An 18631-nucleotide genomic window follows, 5' to 3' on the forward strand; every position below is an offset into this window, starting at 1 on the left:
CCATATGTTCAAGATGCCCACTTGCTTTGTAACACTTGTGTGTCTTGTTCTCCTACTAAGCAATTAAATAGATTTTTTTCAGATAAACTATACCCAGTTCTTTGTCCTGAAGAGGTGGTCATATCTGTTTTTGCTATAGCTCCAACTTCTTAAGCTAATTTATCATTTGGTTGAATACATTTTGTTTTAAATATGGACAGAAGAAAAGAAAGTAACAAAGTGTTGACATTTCATGGCAGCCTCCTCATTTGGCAACTCCAGACCAATGAAGCCTATCCACGCACGGCAGGAGAGAGCCATGAGCCCCCATCTGTCCCAATTGAAAGACCTTTTACAGTGTTTAACTGTTTAATCTTTTCTATATGACTCTCTTGATGATAAAAAAAAAAAATGCTCTCTAGGCAGACAAACAGTCTTTGTATGATTTAGCATTAAGGTCCTGATTAAAACAAAGCACAGAGTGTCTTTGAATCAAGATGAGGCATTAGGTGAACTATGTGCCTTTCTACTTGCCCTATGGCTGATATACGCTGGAGCGTGGGCAGCACCCACTGGTCTGAGACAGGTAGCATATGTGCTGCAGAGTGCTGTTTCATACATCCCCCCATCATCCAGTGCCTAGCAGCAATTTGGGTATCATGAAGCGTACAAGATACAGGGTTTTCCAATAACTCTCCCTTGCCTCCTGTCAGACATAAAACCAAGTGTGATACAGCAGAGTTCTCACTATCACAGCTGAAAAGTACTGATGTGAAAAGTAATTAATTGGTCTGCCTTCTAGAACATGTTTGTTTGGGTTAAAAATTGTAGTTGTTCTAGCCTGTACCCTTTGGATATGATAAGACATTTTGGAAAAATTTGTTTTTCCATTGTCTTGCCAAGAAGAGCTCTGTTAGATTTAAATGGCAACTTAAACAAAAAAACCCTGTTACCTTCTGTCATTCTGCAATTCATCCCCTCCTGTTTGTTTGTTTCTGTCTATGTTATTTCAGTACCTATTATCAAAATGCAAAAAATACAGCTTCTTAATCTACCTCCCAGGTAGGATCATCCTATCACATTTTAGCCATTCAAAATATATTACTGTTGGATTAAATGATTTTAAGGGTTGTTTTCAACCTAGATGATTCTGGGATTCTCATAGGCACTAAGGCTGTAATTCCCAATGGTGAGACATAGTGGGGGTTTGCAGCTTTATATATTATACAGATTGTTTAAATAGCTACTTACGGCCTCAGACTCTGGGGTTTTTTTTGTCTACATGTGAGTCTGTGCAAAACTGCTTTGTCTTTATGATTTTTTTTCAGCAGTTTTCATGCAAAGAACCACTAGCCCTCACAAATTCAGCAGCTGATAAAGGAATGAAGTGGCAAGCTTCATCGCCAAGCTGATCCTAAAAGGCAGAGGGGTTCTCTGTAGAAAGTAGAAAATACTTTTGTTTTTGACACCATTTTGATGACAAATGCCAGAAAAGTAGGCTTATTTCCATCAAAATTTTTATACTTTTTCAATGTATTTGTCAGGCACCTCAGCAAGCTACAGTAAGGAAGGCACTAGTCACACCTGTGGTTTCCTGCTGCCTGTGTGCCTTCTTGACTCTCTACCCTGCTCTTTTTCTACACAGCAAATCTACTGGCAATTAAGAGCTACATGGAGTTCATTAATGAATAACAGATCAAGATTTATGATCTTTCAGAGGAAAACTTCAATTTCCTCCCAGCTTCCTTCCTCACACAACATATTGACATTAGAGGTAAGAGAAAACAATGTTTTTATATGCATGTCTTATCATACTTGCATAAATCATATGAAGGTGAATGTGCTATAGTTTTCACAGAAACAGAAAAACAATTACAGCAAAGTTTATTTTCCCTTGCGGCCGGGCAAGAAACAATTATGTCAGGAGCAATGACTAAAACCTATTCTTTGATTTAATGATATACTAGAAAAAATATAAATGCAGTCTCAGAAAAAGTAGCACTTACAGATTAGCCTAACTCTGGAAAACTTGACCATGTATTAGGAATTATAATTTCTAACCCATTCTTGTTTCTGCTTCTGTTCCCGCCTTGCCCAGGCTCTGTGATGCCCAAGGATGACAGAGACTGAAGAGCAAAGTTCTGGCAGCTTTGCACCAAAGAGCTGCTGGTAGTCTTCTTGCTCACAGTCAAGGCAAAACAGTGATGATTTACAAAGGGATGCTGTGATTTAATGTCTTAAAGCATAAACACGGAGTAGGATGAAATAGCACCTCTTTGAGACATGCCAGTGTTCTTCCTCAAGGGCATTTACTTGTACTGTGCTTCTTGCATGAGGCCAGAAGCACAGCATAGACTAAAGCAGAGCTCTTAAATGTGACCAGATCTGTGTGGGTCAGCATTAACGACAACGAGAAAGCTCAGTATCCCTATCAGATATTTCAGGACTGCCTGACATTTTTAAACTTAAACAAAATCCTTCTTTATAAAACCCTTGCACAGACTAAGAACAACAAAAATTATCGGAGCATAAATAGCACATTTTTTCAGTGTTTTTCAAAGTCAAAATTGTATTTAAATTTTTTTTTTTAACTTAAAAATACAGTAGCCTAGAATTTAGAGTAATTAGGGAAATAATTGTATACAGTTTTTTTCTGTAAGTTATTTTCACTCTTTGACTTCCAGTAGAGCCATTTGACCTATCATCACTAAAGTTCTAATTACTAAGATCCATTTGGTCAGAAAAGTTGCTACTGAGCTCTCTTAGGAAAAGAAAGAACAGTAGTCCTATCTCAGAACAGCAATACAACTTTCACTCTACTAGTAGCTCTTCAAAGTCTCTATCTTTTGGGACAATTATCCTAACATAGAGTTGAAGGACTTAGACTCAAGACTAGCTTCATGTGACATCATTTTTTCAGTTGTGGCTGCACAGTTACATTCACATATAATATTTTACAGGAAAAAAAAGCGCATATTTTGGAAAAGATTTGTGGGGTGTCCTGTTGACGTACAGTTTTAATGGAGTATGATACCATATAATTTCTGTAATTGCAAGATTGTGGAGCAACAGAAAAGAAAAAAGTCAACAAGCATGTGTGAAGCATGTGAGAAGAGAGTAAACTTTACTACCTCATTAATATTTATCCTTTACTATACCACTGACATACATACAAAATTACTTTCCTGATGCTCTTCCAAATTAAGCATGTGAAGGTAATTAGTTTATTTGATTGATTGATTAATTGATTGGCTGGCAAAATTTCAACTCTCATCAAGTGAAAACCAAGGAAAAGTCAACTTTTTGAAAATTCACAAATATTTTTTTGGTTTTATTTTATTAAATCCTATTTAAAGTCTTTACATTAAAACTGAAAGAAATTTCAATTTATTCAAAATGTCAGAAGAAAACAGTATAACACCAAAATGAATGATCTGGTAAATCTAAAATAAATTAACTAATTTTCCATGTCACTGAATCTAACTCCCATCAAAAATCAGCTTACTTAAAATAATTTTCCTATAACGGTTCAAAGTGATAAATAATTTGTTAGGCATAGTAAGCAGTTTGGCTCCTCAGTTCACATCTGCACGTCCATTTTCCCTGCTCACGAACCAAGAATAGAGCAGAAAACCTTTGTGTTTAACGAACTATGAAGTTTCTCTTTCTGTATAATGTTCCCCTTAATAATTTCTGTATAATAATGTTATGAAAATAACAATTTTTAAGAACAAATATAATCTGTAAAAGCATAATGCTACTATCAGATATTAAAGACATTTCTTCTTTTAAAAATAACATGAGGCATAATGTATCTTTCATTCCCAATAGGGACGAGAAAACTGATTGTTCTCATTTTTATTATCCTCAGTGGAAACATGACTTTACATACATGAGCTGCAATTAAATAGCAGACACTATTGAACTAGAAGGCACTAGGTTTGTGATACTTTATTCTTTCTGCACATCTTTTCCATCTCTGAAGCAATACTGGATCATTTGTTAGAGAATCTCAGTGTTTTGGTGGCTGGTCCAAGCAGCTGCAGGCTCCCTGATGTTCCCTCTATAACTTTAACACTGCTGTGCTCATCACATGATCAGGCTTTGAAAAATGAGCCGAGTACTGGTTCTGTGCTTCTGGAAAACACATCACAGCAGAAGGAAAGGACAGGTAAAGCAAAGGAAAGCCAGAGGAGCTTTGTGATGGCTCTGGTAATCTGATACAGAACCTGATAGAAATCAGAGAGTTCACACCTCTATGTAATGAGCTGGCATCTCCTTTGCCACTGCCCACTGCCACTGCAGTACTCCCCACTGCAAGGCTACCTCCATCTTTCTTTAGCCTTCAGCAAAGGCCACAGTGTCTACCTTGTGCTCCTGCTTCTGTCCGTAGTAGCACCCCTTAGCCTCTGACAGAGTTTGCAGAAGCCCAGCAGCATCATTGCGGTGTACACAGCCAGGACTCCTTGGTTCTACTTTTTTAACAACTTTGGCAAAAAGTGTCTGTATTACTTCCATGCTGCTTTTGAAATCTAGAGTATTGAAGACATCTTCATGGAAGACAAAATATTGCTCACTAACAAGATCTTAGGCATTTTAGATTCCTCATTAAAAGAAATAGACACATAAAAAATACGTTGCTGCTCATATGACAGAAGTTGTGTCAATATTTAGATGGTTATATGTTTTAGTTACTTCACTGCCAAACAACATTTTGCTTGATATTTCTTGGTTTACAGTGTGTGTGAGTCAGTTGTCATCAGGAACTCATGCGAATCTGCAAACAAAAGTAGACAATCTGCTAACAAAACAGAATGGATATGTAGATTGAAAATGATTTCTCTTTCATTTAAGGCCAAATTGGCTAAAGCCAGACTCCAAAATGGAAGACATGTCTGTCAACAATATCTCTCATCATCGTTTATTAATTCGGGTCTTGATTATTCTATCAGAGTCAAACTGGCAGTTCATCTATGGTTACACATACAGTGTTCATAATAAATCATAATGACTTGTCATTTAAATAGCTATTTACATAATAAATTATTCATCTAATCTTAATTATTAACAATACTGACATAGGACTGCCAAGTATTTTGCCGCAGAACAGTTTTTTCTTCTCTTGATATTCTCCAAGGAAAGGAATCTCCAGGTCCTCTTGGTTTCTGTCTCCTCATAACTACAAAAATTCTCTTTTTGCTGCTTCATTGAAGAAGACATCTTTTCACAACCTTGAACTTACTCATCCAACCTGATTTTCCTGTAACCTCACATCTTTCAGAGAGTAAAATACTTTCTAAGGAAAATGACAGAACCTGACATAATCTTATAAAATCTGTATTAATTTTTTCTTAGGCAGTGACTATTTTCCATGTCGTAGTTGCAGAATTTTCTTAACCTATCTTCACGCCTCACATTTTCACTTGGCCATGAAGGCATCTCTTTGCAACTTTTGAATGCTCATCCCCGGGCTTTCTCACATAAAGATGTGAGAGGACTGAACTACATTTCCAAGTACCTTTCATCACCTTTAGATGAGCCACCTCAGTAAGCCTTCATTACCTACTCCTTCCATTTGCAAGCACTCACCTTTATGCTCTGTCCTGGACTGCCCTTCCCAGGCCTCAGGAAAATGAATCTTTTCAATGAATGCTTCTGCCAGGGGCTGCTAAAACGAGCCCATGTGTGGGACACAGAAGAGCATTTTGTTGAAGTTCTGCATGGAGGTATCGGAAGAAGAGACTGGCAGTGGGAAACCTGGCAAGGAATAGAAAGACAGAGGGGATGCAAAGCTGTTCAGGCTCTGGAAGAAGGAAATAAGTCTTCTGAGCAAAGACTTGCTTTGTGCCCTCTTCTGAGTCCCATCCATGTCACACGTCTTTTCATCCTTTGGGAGAAATCATACATCTACCCCATGCTTAAACTCTATGAAAAACTTTCTCTCTTGCTTTCCTCTTCTATGCCATTATTCTCTTATGCTTCCCTCTATAGTGCCCTGATGTAAAAACTCAAGACTGCAACTCCCATCCACCTCTGGCCCTCTGAGCCCAGAAGCCCAGTGGTGGAGAAATGTGGTATAGTACAAAGGGCAGTTTTACCTGCAGATCAGATGCCCAAGAATATCCTCAGTCTGACACTAAATAAATAGTGGTTTTAAAAGAGATGCATGCATTTTTTTAGGTTTCAGTTTTACAGTACCAGGGTCATTTTCACACTCTCCAGGCGTAGTAACTGAGAGGAAACGAAAAAAACACAAAATTGAGATGGAAGAACAATGGACCTCTTCAATGAAACACTTTCTTTCTTGGAAACAGCTTCTTTCTGAGTACTGCTAAGCAAAGGAAATGGGGCCTCTCTCTTAGTTTTTTATTTCAGGAATATGGGAACAGAATTGAGATCAACTTAGACTGTAACCCCTGAGAAGTAGGATAACTGTTCTGGGGATAGGGAGTGGTAGAAAAAGTCCTTTCTTCATTGTGGAGTTTAGAAGAAGATGATCTTATCAGGTCTCCCGTCTTCACTTCCCAGTTGCTAGTTTCTCACTCTACTGAGGAATAGAAACATTCCCCACTGAAAGATTCACTATTTTTTTGTCTTTTTCCCTTTTCTCTCCCTGCTTGTCACATTTAACTTCGGTTTACAGATGAGGGAGAAAGATACCTATTGTTGTACTTTAGGTATTCAAGAATTAATCGAACTACTGCTAGCAAGATGCCTAAGTCAGTTTAGATAATATGCTATATAGACTCTGCTTTCAGAGCTCTTGAGGGTTGCAGAAAGTATTTTGCTTTGAGCATAAAAATCCTGGAGGAGCCTTTTGCCAGATTGATATCAGACATCAAAGTAAGTAAGAGTTCTCATAACAGCTTGCAAAGGCAGGTAGAAATTCTTTGTGGCAGGAAATTCGGTTGCTGTTGGTGCAGCATGTATGAGAGTGTGCGACTGAATGGGTGTGGAAAGTGTTCTCTTGAAAAGTCTTTTTTTTCATTAATGTCTAAAAGCCACCTGGAAAATATGCATCTCATGTTGAATTATAAAATGTTTGGAGAAAAGTGTTTTTATATCTTTAAGATGGGTTCTGTGAGCAGGAGAGACTTGAGTGTATGGAATAAAATACACCTAATGATCACTTTTCTTCTAAAAAATAAGCTACTTTACCAGTCTGCTTGTGAATCTTTATTTTCTGTAAAACAACAGTATAATCATGGGACCAGGTATGAGTACTTCCTTTGTAGTGAAGAGCAATCATTATTATAAATATGTCCTCAGTTTGGCGTTTATATGTTTGTAATAGAGAGGCTAATATTCACAGAATCTATATAATCTTTGGAAAAACGAATTACAACTCCAAATTACAATTATACTGCATTAACTGGGAAAGTCAGAGATCTGTTTCAGAAGATTTTTTCCAAATTGCTAAATATGCCCTTATAAACATAAGTATTTCCTTCTGGGTTCAGAAAATTCATTGAAAAATGATGATTCAGAAGTTTCTCTCAACTTTTCAGAATGGAACTGATGAGGTGATGAGCACTTTTAACTGCTCAATTTCCTGGCATCTCACTGTGCAGCATCTATAAAGGCAGTGGTGGGAGGTAGGATATGAGTTATCCAGGCAGTGAAGTGAACTTGCTACCAAAGGACAGACTTAATTAACTGGGGAGATATACTGATTTTTGTAAGAAAAATATATTATAATCAGCATACTACTGTTGATGATTTTGCCTCTTCAAATCATCATTTTCTAGAAGACTATTTCCTTGAAAAATTTATGATTAGCTAATTAGGAAAAACACATTTTCATTTTTTCCCTATGAAAGCTTAATAGCTTTTTAATTATAAAACTACTGCCAAGTATACCTTAAGCATGAATTTTTAAGAAGCTTGAGGTAGACAAAGGAATGTTACTTGAAAATGCAAACCGCAAACCAGTTTTTACTGCCTTTTCCTTTGTACTATTTAAATTTAGCTTAAAGACAGCTTAATTATTTCTCTATGAATCTGGAGGTAATGTTGGATCAAAATTCTGTGTCAAACTAATTTTGTGGAATCAAAATTTTAGAAGTGTAAAATGAGACAGACTGATTTTAGTTGTAACTATAGAAGGGCTATCCATTATTGTCCAAATAGATGAATAATTATTTGAACTGTTTCCTGTGCTCAGCCAAAGCTCAAACACAAGTGAGAATGGTTAGAGGGGCAAACACTGAAATTGTAGAAGCAAGTGCTAACGCATTCTGAAAACAAATAGTGGTGCTACAAAGCCTTAACTATTAATGGCTGTGCCATGTGCAATTTATTAAGAGGAAAGATTGTTTCTGTTAGATAAGGTGTTATGGAAGTGCAGACATATGTCTCTGTTAATGGGCTTTTTGTATGAGTCTGATAGGAAAATTGATGTGCCATGCTCGGAATGAAGCCCTATTGCAGGGAAACATCGTTGGACGAAGGAGCTTGACATGTAAGGATCAGGCACAGGTGGAGCTGCTGCGGTTTGGGGAGAAAGAAGGGATGCTGGGAGAGGTGTGTGTGGCATGGGACATTCCCTGGTGGACAAGGGCTCTGGGCTAGAGCTCAAATGGGGCAGCTTGCAGTGAGGAAGGATGTCACTGGAGGGCTGCAAGAGACAAAGAAGAGTGAAGCAGTTTTGTAGAGGTGTCCTGAGGCTGGAGGTTCTCAGGGATGTGTTTGTGGTTCTGTAGAAGATATAGGAGGGCTGAACTAGCCCCTCCAAGATCCTGCCCACTCCCCTAAGCCTGACCGTGTTTGAAGGTGATACAATTCCAAAACCTGTCCGAGTCTTGTACTACTACTGTGGGAAGAGAAAAGCCTGGGATGAAGGAAGCAGGAGCGAGCTACAAAGAGATTGCTGCCATTGCTGCTATTGCTTCTGGGGAGACTGTCTGCATGGCAGGAGCTGATCCTGGCCCTCCATCCATACTTGTTCCTTCGATGCTGAGGAAAAAACCTTTCAGGTTGGCTCTTTCCTTCTCCCTGTCCCCAGGAACAGAAAAAGCTGACAGCTTCCCACTCCAGTTGCTGGCGGGTGTGTGCTTAGCAGGGCATGGGGACAGGCTGGCCAGGAAGCCTGAGGGATGGGCATTGAAGGGAGAACCCACTGTGTTTGTATTTGATAGGTATTTCTCCATAGGAACGGCTTAGGTGTAGTTTACCCTTTCCTGTAGAAGGGAGGAGTACTGTAATAGGCTACCATGCCCCTGTATTTTCTGTAATTTCTATTTCTGGGAAACATCCATACTGTCATACAGCTCAGGGAATACAGACTGCTTCCTCAATTCACTTGTCAACAGCACCAGGTGATGAGATACTCCATCCTGCATCATTTCACTGAAAGCTTCACAGGTTTTTAGAATTTCTTTTCTGCTGCTTAGCTTCTGGAATGTGTTGTGTTTTCTATCTGATATGACTGAGTCAAGACAAATGCATAATGGCTTTGAATTTTTAAGAACACGGCCTCTTGGCAGCAGCAGCTGGAGAGGATGAGGTCTCATATCTCTTGCCCAAATTATTTACATCTCAAGCAAGGCCTCTGAGCAGTGCTCCCAGAGTCACAGGTGTGGGTTGCTCTAGCCCTTTTATGCTGTATTGGAAGTAGCCAGAGACACTCTCTGATAATTTTCAGTGGCATTTACAGACAGCTTAGAGTAATTTATCCCAAAAAATTACCTGAACTGGGGGAAAAAAGCATAAGTTGCTATAGCAAAGTCTGCTTCATACAGGTAAATGTGCTTTTTCAAACCACTAAAGATTGCAAAAATAAATATTTCCATTGGATGTTCCTTTTCTTGATGTCACGTCAAGAAAATTATAAAAATTCTGGTCATGCTGGTAAACATTATACCTAATGATCAGACACAGTTTTGTTTCATGTCTGCTATTCTTCTTAGGTAAATACTGAGTTTCTGCTTCCTGGAGAAGAATTTGACACTGAATTAAGTACACAACAGTGGAGATAGTTGAGTATTTATATCATGGCTCTTTTGGAAACTACCAATAAAGCAAATTATCTTTTCCACATATAATCTTCTAAGGGCACAGTGGATAAAGAAAGATTAACCACTTTGCTGCTGTTTTGCTACCATAATTTGCTTTCCTGCTGCTATATATCTCTATCTAAAATTGCACAATTCAAACAAATATTGGCTACCAGCAGCTACAGAGTTATTGTTTACCTGATGCATAAAAGCAGCTCTTGAAAGGAATGAAGTTATGACACAGATCTAATTGACCCAGATTTGTTCAGTAAGCCTGACAATTACTCTTATTTGGTAAAAAGAAATGTGTTCAGTTCTACGTGTGTGCTCTGTGACTATACTATTGGTTTTCAGAAAGTCAGGCTACAGAGGCTGCAGAGTAGATAACCTCCCTGTCCTACACAAGGATGATGTTCAAAATACTTTAAAAATTGCTATTAAAATTTTTAGAAAGTATTATAGCAATATTATGGAAAAAAATGAGCTCAAGAGTATACAGGAAGGACGTGAACCAGAGTTTCCTTTGTCCTGAAGAGTGCCATGACTACTTACTCATGGGGTATTTTCTATACATCTTGCTCCCTTGTTTTCTCTTTCATTGAATTGGAATTCTAGACCAAATCTTTTCCAGGAAAAGTTCTGAATTAAAAATTATTTAATTGAAAAATTCCTAACAAGCGTTATTGGATAGGTTTGTCAATAAAACACAGGTCATATGGATTTGGCCTTCAATACAGCTCTAAGTGTCAAATTAATTACAAACCATAAAATCTCAGTATTGTGTGCACTGCAAACACTAGCAGTATTATTCCAGTTAAAATAATGTTAGTGATTTCTTCATTTTCTGAAGAGAAAAAAATTTAACAAAGTACAAAATCAATAAATTAAAAAAAAAAATAAAGGTCTATATTAGTTTTACACTAACTCTTATCACCCTTTTTTTTGTCTTATTGGAGTGAAATTTGTAGCTACTTGTAGCATCAACTAAAGAATATGTGCCATTCTGATCTCTTAAGCCACCTGCTTGTTACTTGCATGGTGCAGACTTGTGTTATCCTTAGGTGCTTGTTCTTTTAGAGTTCAAAGACCCTAAAAAATGTGACGTGCAGGAAAATGCAATCTGAGGGACCCGTCTCATGTTTTCATTTCAGCAGCACTAGAACACAAAGAAACAGAAGCTGATTTAGACCACGCACACCCTGCAGAGAAAACAGACATCCAGAGGATTTTACTCTCCATTCAGACCCTATGAGTATGTCTGCACAGATCTCAGAAGGTGGACAGGAACTTACTTTGCTTCTGCATTATAAATGCTTGAACTTAATCCAGTTGCTTGGGTGAAGCCTGTGCTCTACAGGACCCTGCCTCAGATCTGCAGCATTTGGACCAGAGTTGGCCTATGCCTGACCAGAATGGAGAGCAGGGAGATGGGTCAGTATTGCAGTATTGTCTTATTGCAGCATCTAATCCTAGATGAAGCATAGTTCTAACTTTTAATATTAGGTATAGTTAACACGTCATTTGGTTTATAATTTAACATATCCTTAAAATCATCTTGGATCATAGTCTTTATTCATGAAGTCACTTAATGTTCTCAAAGACATTTTGTGCTGTGAACTTTTTTTTAAAGTTTCAATTCCTTCCATTTTATTTATTCATAATCTGCAAGCCATTTCTTATATAGGAAAAAGATATCAGTTATTATCCTTCAAAACCCTGGTTTTAGCTGAAGTCAATTATGCTGTACATTTAGTATCCAATTATTTTGTGTCTGTTCATACTGATGGCAATTCTTCATCTTAGAGAGTTTAATAAAAATGTGTTTTGTAAAGCAGCCTCTTTCTCCCTATCTTGTACCGATCAGCTGTAGAATGGCAGAAAACAGACACTGGCCTTAAACTTACTGCTGAGCATGTTTGTGCTGTACCCAACTGCCAATGCATCCCTCAAGGCAGAAAGGTGCATGTGGAGCTCTCTATGAAAGAGATGTAAACTCCACACACTTATGTGTGTGGTAACCTTAGTAAGATGGGAAGATGGATAGGGAGAACACTCGCTGAAAGGTCTCTGCAGAAGGAGGCTTCCTCTAAACCCATTTCCACTGAATGTCACTCTCAAGCCTCAGGGAGAGGACGCTGGTTGGAAAGGCACATGTGGACGACAACATGGAGATGGGCTTGTAAAAGCTTTGCCAAACGAAGACAAACACTTAATGTGCCATTATCTAAAATCCAGAATCAGTTTCCTGTTTTAAGACATAATGGTAATTTATAGAGAGGGAGGAAAAAATGTTTGTCTTGTGTGGTATCAGAATCCTTTTGCATTTCTAGAACTGATTACATGTATTTTCTGTAGCCCGTGTTTCTCTTCACTCACTGTGTTCCTTTTCAATGCAGAAGTTTTTTCTCCTTACATATGTGTTTAAAGAGATACTTCCAAGTAGTTTAGACATTACATTTCAGCTTACTGGAATGAGTACATCTATATTTAAAACAAAGATCTGTCATTGTCATCCCAAAATAAAATAAGTAATAGCAAACCCATTAACCACTGTTAAAGTCATGACATGCAACACTGCAGCAGAGGTATTCCTTGAGACACTGCAGTTAACTCTCAGGAGATGTGCTATTGGTGAGGAGTCATAGCTCAGACTTCAGCAGCAAGCAGCATAAAAGCCATCACTTCTGAATCAGTGTTTAGTGCTGCAGATGAATAGAAGAGAGGATTGTATTAAGAGCTCATGCTACGCCTGACAGGTGTTGGATAGATCCTTAGTATAAGTCTCAGAATTTCTCAACCATTCAGTATAGCTTGCCCCCTCAAATTTAATTTAATTATTGAGCTAAAAAATTGCCCTTGAAACACAAGGTCTGTATCTCACTTGCATTCAGGTCAGAGTGAAATGTGACCGGGGTATAAACAGCATGTAAGTGTTGTGCTTGCTTTTTACAAAGGAAGGAGGAGGATGGAATAGGGGGTTTAGCCTGTGTATGTCATTTCAGTGCAAGTGTGACCCCTGAGTGCAGCTGTGGCTCTGCACTTCATAGGTTGTCATGAATAATTAGGATGAAGCTATTCTTTTAAATGATTCCAGAAAGTTTTTGTGCTGCAAAATAAAAGAGGGCTGGGGAGAATTTTTGTACTGGACTCATGCCTGTCTGACCTCAATATTAGCTTATTGTCCAATTCTCCTGAGGGGTGACATCAGCTAGCTCTCTCCAAGTACAGTCTAGAGGTAGCTCACTCCAAAGATGAATTCCAAATGACAGTGTTCCAGGACTGAATTAGGTTAGGCTTCCTAAAATCCTACAACACATCTCCAGAAAGCTTTGTATCATCCTACCCCTTCATGTCAGATCTCGGGGCATGCAACACAAAGCCTCAGGTTCCTGCTCCAGAAATAAGAGTTTGGTGGGCTTCAACATTGCTTCAGACATCTCACAAGCTAAAATAATGTCTCTGTTTTAGGAACACAGAGTACCAGAAGAAATCCAGGAGCAAGAGGAAGAAGTAGTCTGTTCTGGATGGAGCTAATCTTGGACAGTGTGTGTCCCTTGACAGACTGACAGTAGCCTCCACTTCTCTTATTTAGCAGAACAGTTCTCACCCAAATCAATGTCATATTTTACTACATAGGGATTTTCAAGATGAAAGACCAAAACATGTATCCTCTTTCTCTACCAAAGAGTGAAGGCTAACACATCCAGCCACGGTTACAACTGTGGTGTCTGTGCTGAGATCATCCTGGACATTTTACTCGCCTGGCTGAAGTTCAGGGCTTCTCAGCTGCACTGACCTTTCTGCTACCTAGTTAGCAAAAGTCAAGCTGCAAAGATGGCTCCTGGAACTTGCTTCTGGAAACTTGAAGGTGGGAGATTGAGCCGTCTGAGCCTGAATTCGGAAAACTGATAACTCAGCTTGTTGGGTTCAAGCACAGTATCCTGTTAAAAGAGATGACTTCTGTGGCTCCAACTCCAAGGTGCCTGTAGGAAGCCTGAGGATTCTGGGTACGTTATGGACTTCAGTTCATACATGTCAGATGTGGAAACATTCAGTGTCTAAGTCGCTCTGAAAAAGAAATAAACCTATATTTGAAGTAAACAACACTTCCTGCAACACCATACGACCCTCTAACGCACTAATCATGCAAATGCACGATATTACAGACTGTAGAATAAAATTAGTTTAAAAATTTAGTGAAAAAAATATTCTCTGTGTCACCATATTGGAGAAACATTCCCTGTTCATTCCACTCAATGACACATGAAAATAACAACAGTCTTTTTCTGAAGTATAGTTTATATTCATGATTTCTCATAAGATTGGTTGCCTCAAGCTGCTGGGAATTACTGTGTAGTTCTTAAACATTTAGTGCAAAATAACTGTAAAAATAATATGTAGTATGCATACCAATGCAAGTTTTGGTTGATCAATCTTAATCTTGTGTCTTAGAAAAATGTAGTCATTTGAATGCATTATGTAAAATGTTTGGTTTAGAATTCTAAAAGTATTCATTACTTTATTTTTAAAAGATGACCTGTATAATTATTTTAAATTTATTTATTTAAGACAGCTTTCCTCACAGAGGTAAAAACGTGTGTTTTTGAGTAGAGTTTCAAATGGTGTAACTTCAGTTACCATGGATGATGAAAAACATACTCTCTGCTAATTTGAAACCATTTCACTGGAGAATTTTGCTAACCCTGCTGATCCAAGAACTGCATATCTTTGAATAGCTTGAAACCTTATTCCTAGATTTGGCCATTAATATGTTTGTTTCTTCATGCAATGGAGCTCAATGCTAATAGATATTTCAGATATAATAGAGTCCATTGTTGCAGATATTTCAATGGAAGAAGGCATTTGCCTGATCTTTCCCCTAATTTTGAGAATGACCACATAAGAGTGACCTCACAAATATGTTTTACTATTACACTAAGCAAGTAAAGATGCAAACCTTTCGTATTGGTCCCTGCATGCCAATTCAACATATACATTGAAAAATAAAGTAATATTTAAAACCTCTCTCAGGAGATAAGCTCTTTCAAATCTACTCACTTCTCTAACTCCTAAAAATACCCTGCTTTTCACAGAAACAGGTCCAAATGTCAAATACACATTAGGTTTCCAACAGGGATTCTGTTAGTGGAGATGAAGGATGCTCTTTTCATGCACTACCCTTTTGGCAGTATGAGCCCCCCCCCATCTTTCCTTACATTTTCTTGCCTTGTCATCACTCATATCACGTTCTTTGCCCTGCAAAGAGTCCCTCAACCAGTAATATTTTATCATTATTCTTGCCAGAAACTGATGCTTATGTTCTTTGTACGTTTTATGTCAACGACTGAGAAATGCATTGTAAGATATAACCATTACTGTTATTACAATAACTAAGTTTTCAGCTCACTGAATGGACTGATAAAAGGTTCTAGGTTAAACAGAATGCTTGTTAGTTCTGCAATGAAGAGCTATGTTGCCTTTTTACACTTTTAAATATCTTTGAACTTTACATTTTAGTAACTCATAGTAATTTCTTTACAATGCCTTTACAGAGACTCTTGGTGTCAATTTTAGCATTGTCCAGAAGGAAAATTGTGATATAGATTTATTTCAAAAAAGGTTAGATATTTTAAAAAATCATAATCCAAGAGTCAATCCCATGAATAAAACTAGATGAATTTATTAGATATAATTTTTTCACCACAAAATTAACTAATAAAAGTACTTAGATTTATTTTGTAAAAATGCCCATAATTCTTTTTGTGCTTAAACTTTAGTAGAAAGTCCTGTATAGGAATTTACTTATTTTGAGTCTTTTAAATAAACTGCAATACTATATTTAAGGTGGCTTTTTTCTGGTTGAACAAACTTTGTGGTGTTGACTCCAAAAAGCTGGTTTTCTACACCCATATCATCTGAAGACTCATTTATACAGCTGTGTTCAAGCAGAGGTATTTCCAAACTGAGTACTTAGAAAAAGTGTCACTTCTTTATACCATAAATTGCATTTTAAAAAAAAATTATCTCCATATGGATACTGGAAGCAAATCTATAGAATGCCATACTGAGAAACTGAGTACAGGAGCTAAAAGAAGAACAAAACCGCCAGGCACTGCCACCTGCCTCAGCTGTACATTGCAAATTGTTCAAATCTCTTCTTGAGACAAAATAAAATCTCCCTTGAGTAGATAGAAAAATGCATTTAAGATTCACAGCGCCTGGCCGGGAGGCAGGTTTTACTTTTACACCTACAGTTGTCATGAAATAGTGTAAAGCAAAGAAGCAGTGATGTACAAGAAGGTGAAAAAGCTATGAGAGTGGCCCAGGCACCCATTAGGAAGGTGACATAGTGTTGAAGGTGGATGACTTGGTACAGGAAGGTGCAGGCAGAAGAGAAAGCCCCTACTTCTGAAGTGTGATTTGTGGGCCTAAAGGCTGGCATGACAGGGACAGTCAGCATGTGAATGCTAACCTGGAATTCCAGGTTCCTTCATCCGATGCATTTTCAAGTAACAATAGCAAGATGATCATGTTGTGTCTGTTCCTCTTGTTGTTATGCGAGAGGCCTGTTGCCATTAAAATTGAATCTACTACTGCCAGACTTTTGCCTCTGAAATGTGCAGGTGCTTTACTTGTGTCTTAACTGAAGGAGGTAATGTTAGCATGCAGGATTTCAAAGTGTGCAAAATACCCCCACTTTAAATTTTTGGAAGACTATTTCTTGGCCAAAAAGAGAATGCAATGAAATTCTCTTTGTCTACTAAACACACATTTAATTACATTTTTCTCTAAGAGCCTTTTCTTGAAAAAAAATACTAGTATTAGCACACAGGAATCAACAGTTCTCTTTCACTGTCATTTATACCCATGAGAAGAAAATAAGACAACCTTATGACTTTTCTAAATCTTTAGTTGACTATGACCATGGAAGTAGAAAAAGGGCAAGAAAATAGGATTTCTCACCTCTTCTGTGACACTACTGACAGTAGAGTTCCAGCTTTGTGAACAGAAACTTCCCTTTGAAGTCTTGTGTTTGATGAGATTGACCTTACTCTATGTGTTCTCCTGTTCCTGTTCACCCCTGCCCAAGGAGTGCAGGCAGGCAGGACTGTGCAGACCCGTTGAACACAAAGCAGAGCCGTACCCATGGACACAAAGGGCTGGGCTTCTACCCTGTGAAAGGCAAATAGAGGAGGCTGGTAAGAGGCAATGTGCCAAGACACTGAGCAAATTTTGAGGAACTTGGGCTCAAGGTCTGCCCTTGGCTTTCTGGGTAAACCACTTCTCCTTATAGCAAACAGGGGCACTGCCAGCTGCGAAAACTATGCCCAAGAGATTTCAAACAAAAGGCTCAGGTTGTTTTCCAAAATTGCCTCAGAGATTAAATCAAAGTCGTTAAATGTTTTTATTTTTAATTTTTATGGAGAAGCACATGGAGATCAACACATCCAGTAAGTAGCCCAGTCCGAACACCTGGAAAGAGTGAAGGAGAGAAGAGGAGGCATTCTGGTGCAGACCTTTATTTTAATGAAGTGATTTCACCAGTGAACATTCCAACACTGTTTATTTTCATTTTGATCCTCTTGGACTGAAAAAAAAATATTTTCAACTGATTCCTAAGAACTGTAGAGCTAACCCTGTTAAATACTTGTGGATATGCATAGGGAAAACCTCATGTGAGGACCTTAGTTTATGAGGCGAATTCATAGAAGCCTTCCAACATGATGAAGATGGACAGAACTGAGAAACTTCACTCCATCCATCACTGCCCCTGTCTGTCACTAGTGTCTACAGCTGTACTGGACAATAGATGAGAACAAGCTCTGTTATGAGCCTGTAAAATCTTTGCATAACTCTTTATCCACACTGTCTATCATGCAGTCCTAACACATTTCACACAGTTGTCACAAAACTTTGGAACATTGATTGCTTCTCTAAAACTTAAACTCATGGTATGTCACCTTTTGGTTATATTTGGCATGAACTATTTGTTACTTGTGATTTCTGGAACAGCCTTTAAGAAGTGTGCTGGGCCTATCGCTCAGGCTGGAAGGACAGGAGACAATTAAAGGAAGAATCCACAGCCATTTGGACCCATATCTCCAAGACCGTACTACATCTCTGGGTAGCTGTGTCAGGAGACAAGAACGACAGCAGTAACCTACTGGAGGGGACTCTACAGTGCCTGAGGGAGCCTCTTGCACATTTCAAGGCAGGCCACCAACATTTCTCCAGTTTTCGAAAGGTTAAAAAAAAGTGGATTATGCCAATAACATATTTACACTTGTTTTTTCCCTTTTGTTCTCCGTCTGTTCAAATAAGTGAGCAAGATGGTTAATAACTGTCACAGCCATAGACAGAGAGCAGAGGTGTGTGCACTCATACCTTCAAGAAGTCACTGAATGATACACAGAGACATGAGTACCAATCTCTAACCACTTATGTGTCTTTTGTTTTATTAAAATGAACAGATAAAAATTTGAAAAACCAACCAGGAGCCCTGAGGTTAACACACGTACTAGAGATCTTGCATTTTTGAAAATGAGTATTTCCTTTCAAAATTAGTTTGGAAGAACCTCAAGGTTTTGTTAATAAATAATTTGATTTATAGAAGAAGTAAGTGGCTTATTGCCACAATATCATAGGGATGTATTCTG

General features: G+C 38.2%; 1 long non-coding RNA gene across 1 annotated transcript; it reads left to right on the plus strand.

The window, feature by feature from the left end:
- Positions 1-1561: 1561 nt before the first annotated feature.
- LOC135412506 (uncharacterized) lies at positions 1562-2250 on the plus strand. The gene is made up of 2 exons (XR_010429704.1): positions 1562-1753; positions 2078-2250. It is a non-coding gene; the product is annotated as an uncharacterized LOC135412506 (long non-coding RNA).
- The last annotated feature ends 16381 nt before the right edge of the window (positions 2251-18631 follow it).

This window comes from Pseudopipra pipra, chromosome 3, assembly GCF_036250125.1.
Source record: "Pseudopipra pipra isolate bDixPip1 chromosome 3, bDixPip1.hap1, whole genome shotgun sequence".
Classification (NCBI taxonomy): domain Eukaryota; kingdom Metazoa; phylum Chordata; class Aves; order Passeriformes; family Pipridae; genus Pseudopipra; species Pseudopipra pipra.